This window comes from Eleutherodactylus coqui, chromosome 2, assembly GCF_035609145.1.
Source record: "Eleutherodactylus coqui strain aEleCoq1 chromosome 2, aEleCoq1.hap1, whole genome shotgun sequence".
NCBI classification, from domain to species: Eukaryota; Metazoa; Chordata; class Amphibia; order Anura; family Eleutherodactylidae; genus Eleutherodactylus; species Eleutherodactylus coqui.
In genome coordinates, this window is record NC_089838.1 from 103,361,449 (window position 1) to 103,367,448 (window position 6,000).

The following is a 6,000-nucleotide window of genomic DNA, read 5'->3' on the forward strand; positions in this document are numbered from 1 at the left end:
CTATTTTACTATGTTACCTCATGTAAAGGTACCTTAACAGGTATTGTTATGTAACTAGGAGAAGAAAGCAAGTGGCTGCCAGACATCTGTGTCAGTGCTTGTCTTGGCAAAAACAATAGGATGGCACTTATAAAAATCCAACGTATCAGGGATTCACCAGTAAGCTTCCATAGACATTAGATTGTTTGTAGATTCTGTCACAATTGGTGAGTGGAAAAACTAACGTCTATGGCCAGCATTATATACAGTACATTTGGTTTGCAGCATCCTGACAGATTCTCATTTAAATTAGGGGGCTGTCCCTGTAATTTTTGGCCATTTGGGGTCTCCAGATTGAGATACTCTTTGTATTTGCTTTGTGGTCACTCTCTACCCCAACTACTAATTTAGGGTCTTCAACATGTGTAGTGGTGACCCAGAGTTGTCACTACAATACTACTGTATATAGTTTATTAAAATTTTTATGCTTCCTTTAATAATGTACATAGTTTATTAATATGGTCATGTCACTTTAATAATTCATTTGCAAGAATAGAGTTCATGATTTGAGGAACCATCAAGTCCCAACCAATGGCCAGACTAGACTCCTGTCTAGCCCCTCAGCTCTATGCTCATGGGAGGACCTAGAGTCCATAAATCGCCACCGTAAACCCAACTCCCGCTCGCTACACATGGGACTCCCTTATAGTGTATTTGAAAAATGGTAAATTAGTTTTCTAAACCAGATAATCCCTTTAATATATTTGAATGCCTATATCACTGCATTTCTGCCTACACTAATGCATATTTCCCTCATTGTTTAATGATTATAAATGTGAATTAAACAATCGATAACCTTTAAGTAATGTATCATCATACTGTAACTGAAATGCTGGAACTATAGAAGGAATAACTATGCCTGGAACAGCATTTGAGAAACATATCCTCATGATGCAATAGATACCTCAGTACATGATTCACAATTTGGCAAGTCAGAAGAGAATGACGTTACAAATTGCTGGAAAGCAACCTCTCCTCCTTAGGGAAGATATCTCGTACATACTGTAACTACAGCCAGCAGAAGTGTTTATAACGCAGACGGCGCTCCTTCAAGGGTATGACCTGTTATAAAGGTCTTTGGCTTTCATTAAAGCCACTAAGACTAACGTATCATCTGCACAAATGACATTCCGCAAATCAAAATCTCTAGAAACCCAATAAGTTTGATACTAAAACGAAGCATAAAACATAACCTAAATAAAGTTGTAGCCCTAGTGTCAAAGTGCCTTTGCTCTCTCATAACTGTTTGTCATCATTTTCTTCTTTGGAAGTTCCAGAAATCTGTAAACCAACCCAACTATCATCCATCCAGCTACAGTGACAGAAAGACGCCAAGTAAGATGTAAGAATCAATTCTATAGGTTGCAGATTCACATAAAATCAGAATGCAATGTTTTAAATTTTTTTTCACCTTTAATCAGGGATGATTGTTGCCAATTTCAATGCGGCTACTTTGGTACTTTTTCTATGTGCAGGTTCGTGTAAAACACGTCTAAACTCCTAAATAGATTTTTTTCATTAATTTAAAACAATAAGCATGCTAAATGATGCAATTATTGTTTAATTTTATAAAATAAATGCTCCATTTTATACCTCTGCCTCTGGTAACAAGATGGTGGCTTGTGGCTGTCACGTGATAAATAAGTATACTTTTGTTTGGAGATTTTACAGAGTAAAGCAATCTGCAATTTGTTAGGTTAACAATACTATGTTTGTGCAGGGTACAACTGCAATATCGTCCACAAACATTACCAACATATGAAACAATGACGTAATAATGTCCATAATAGACCCACATATACATATATCACAACACTAAAAGATAAGAATGGAAATGCGATCCCTAACCAACATTGGCTTGGAGGTCCCTGCCTAAAAGGGTGATCGTCCTGATATGGACGGCCCCAGGTCAGGAGCCTAGGAAACATAGCCTGTCCCTGGATGGAAGATAGGAAATAATATACATGTAGCAGATGGAGGTGCTAACAGGGCTAGAAAAAGCCACATAACAGACAGGAAACCATAGCCACACCAGACACAGCATACAGGACATGGTTTAGGCATTCACACACCAACGGACAGAGGGGATTCAGATGTCCACACACCAAAGGAAAAAAGGGATTCAGACAAGGAATGTAACTCAAACATCCAACCACCATTAGTAATAGGAAACAGAACTAGAACTCAAACATCCGATCACCATCAGATTGGTGGCTCAGACAGACAAGACAGGGCTTAGACCTAACATAAACTACACCAAAATAACTGGCATATATGTGAAGGCGGGACCAGAATAAATAAACACCAGTTATGTTTGATTGGTCAGCTAGGGGAAACACCTCTCTGTCAGCCAATCAGTACACACACCACAGTAGATATTGAAGCGAAGAATAGAAGAGGGGAATATAAAACACTGAGGGATTCCAATAGACAACTTTCAAGAGAACCTCTGCAATGACAGGAGACCCAGAAGGATTGCTGACAGATGACACCTTCTGCAGAGACAGGCATTCAACAGCACTCAAGGCACAGTCATGTGGACCAGTATGATGTAGAGACGCCACCCTGGATCCAGTCTTATCTACTTTAAAATGCAGTAACAGTAATTCCTCCAAAATTACCGCAGTTGAGAAAATGAGGCAACTGAACTACATGTTTCCTTTATTATATCGGTTACCAATTTTTCAAACTTTCTTGATTCACAGCTGTGCCATATTTATACTTCCATAGTTTACTTCAGAAATGTCTTCTGACACACTGAGACACATATTTAGCAGATTGTAACGGTTCAACACCGAGTAATTGAGAAGTATATATTGTAACTGACATAACGCAGACATGGTAAGTGATGTAACACTTTCTCTTGTTTAATCAGTTACTTTTGAGATGTCTGTAAATTCAAGTGATCTTGCATTGAAACAATACACTGTTGTTATCAATGGCCATATCCTGCTGATGTTTGGTGTAGCCTTACTATGGAAGTAATCATAATAACATCAGTTGGTATAATTGATGGCATTGGAAGGACAATTAAATGTGCAGAATCTTGTGAGGACAGGTTAGAATAAATAATGTCGGGGAGTTCTTTGATACTGCTCTTCAGGCATGTCCAACATAGTCAGGGCTCAGTCACACGGGCGCATCGGCACCCGTGTTACTGCAGGTAGCAGGCGGCCGTACCTGAAGACAGACGTCTCTCTGCAGCGCCGGAGGAAAGAACATGTGACCGGCTTCATTGCCGGTTATGTGTTCTTTCATCAGCGCTGCAGAGAGACGGCCATCTTCAGGTACGGCCGCCTGCTACCTGCAGTAACGGCTCAGTCACACGGGCGCATCGGCGCCGGTGTACGGGTGCCGATGCGCCTGTGTGACTGAGCCCTCTTTCTGTATTTGCCATCATCACAAGTGTCTGCTGACTAACAGTCTTTAGAAGAAAGACGGAGAGAAAATCCACCACTTGGAATTCCCAACACACTCAAGCTTCCTTACGCTCACGCTTGTGGTAAAACAGCACATGTGAGGAATATCTTCAATTTGTTTGTAAGGCTAGTTTCACACGGGCGATCTCGATTTTGCCGCAAGAAAACTGCTGCAAAGTCCCGTGTTCCGGCGATTTTTGAGTCAGCGATGCTTTTTCTTGAGAATAATCTCGCGTCACATTCCTGTCACCCGCAATAAAATCGCAGGTTTTTTATTGCAAAAGTCAATAGGACTTTCTAATGTTAAAAACGTATTGTATCGCATGAAAATAGCCAATTTCTTGCACTGCGATGCAATAAAAAGGAGGCTCCATAGCAAAACATAGGTGATAAAATAATCACACGTTGTTGATAGATAAAGCATGTCACAACGTTTTTTATCACAAGATCGCATCAGTGAAAACATCGCTAATGTGAAGGAAACCATTGAAAATCATTGGTTTCATAATTCTGCTTTTTTTTTACTCACTCTTATATAGTCCGAAAATCGTGCGATTTTATCCACCCGTGTCAGGGCGCTCTTATGACATACCCGTAAAACAGAGGCGTAACTTGAAGCTCCTGGGCCCCAATGCAAAAACTGGAACGGGGCCCCCAACTATAATTCCTTATTCATAGTACTGGGCTCCCTATATGAAGAAGAGAGGCCTTATGGGCCCCCCAAGGCTCCTGGGCCCGGGTGCAACCGCATCCACTGCATCCTCTATAGTTACGCCCCTGCCATAGAATGCTAATCTAGATTCAGATGACCATGATCTGGATTCAGAGGAGTCGCACCTCTGAAGAGATTCACCTGACATGTATGTTATCATCAAATACGAGAACCGTTATATCCAAAAATTGTTACTCAAATAAACGGTGGTGAAGAATATTCGGTCAGTGTTTTGCATAGCTGTTGTGGTCAGTAATGCTGGCCGTCTACAAATGATGAGATGAAGGCTGTATAAAAGGAAGGATACTATAAGGTGTATTCAGACACATTTGGAGTTTTCTGAGCTGCAATAAGTACCACTGGTGTCACGTTGTGCTCCTGGGATCTGTAGTTCTATGGGTTACCAGGATCACACTGCTGCAGGTTGGGTTGATTTGGCTGATGGTGTGGAGTTCTGAAACCAGCTGATTACCATGCATGTATATGCATATATATAGGTCAGGAACGCTATATTTTCTCCTTAGGGAGAGCACCTAGAGTGAGTGAGTGAGAAAGACCAGCAATGGTCGAAACGTCGCTGTCTGTACCGTTTGCTTTTATGGATCTGGAATAAAAGAACATCTTTTTACATCATCTCCTTGTCTGCTGCGGATCTCCTTCACTTATCAAGTTTGCAATATACAAAGGTTGGTTCACCTTTATTGATCGGCTGTGCAGAGAATTCTTCCCCATGTTTGGGTATTGAAAGTGGTGCTGCAGGACTTCTCTATTTATAGAGTGAGTGAGTGAGGGGACTTATAAGGCCATTCATGCTCCTCTGGGTAATATGCTACATTGACTTGCAGGAATGCTGCCTTCCAATAGGTGGTGCTGCAGAGGTATTGTTCCATCTCCCTTATTTGTATATACAGGGGCGTAACTATAGAGGGTGCAGGGGATGCAGTTGCACCCGGGCCCAGGAGCCTTAGGGGGCCCATAAGGCCTCTCTTCTCCATATAGGGAGCCCAGTACTATGAATAAAGCATTATAGTTGGGGGCCCTGTTACAGGTTTTGCATTGGGGCCCAGAAGCTTCAAGTTATGCCTCTGTGCAGCATGGTTTAGGTATGGGTACGGGTACAGATACAGATAGAGGGGGGCCCCAGCTCACCTTTTGCATCAGGGCCCCTGAGTCTTTAGTTACGCCCCTGTGTGTATATATATATATATATATATATATATATATATATATATATATATATATATATAAATGCCAGCCCCTCTTACGAAATGGTGCTGTTCATTATCCATATCTCATTCTTCCCTCAGAACTTTGGTGTTTGGGGTCATGCATGCTGTAAGGCTAGTTTGAGTCGTTCTCTCACACTCTCCTGAAGATGGTCTGGACACCTGATTTCCCTCTTCGCATGTTCTACATGCCCCTGCTTCCTTCTGTCAGGAGTGATTCAAGGCATCGGATATCCTTTACGCTGTCAGATGGGTGATGTATGACACAGGGGCGTAACTATAGAGGATGCAGGGGATGCAGTTGCACCCGGGCCCAGGAGCCTTAGGGGGCCCATAAGGCCTCTCTTCTCCATATAAGGAGCCCAGTACTATGAATAAAGCATTATAGCTGGGGGCCCTGTTACAGGTTTTGCATTGGGGCCCAGAAGCTTCAAGTTACGCCTCTGGTCTGACACCATAGTCCCTACTCCGTCGATTGGGGGATGTTTGACGCTCTGCCCCTTACGTGTGTGGGTGTTGATGTTTAAACTATGTCTGTTTTGGTGTTTGTATGCATGCATGAGGTTCTGGGTGGGATTTACCTTTATCTGTAGGTGCAGACACC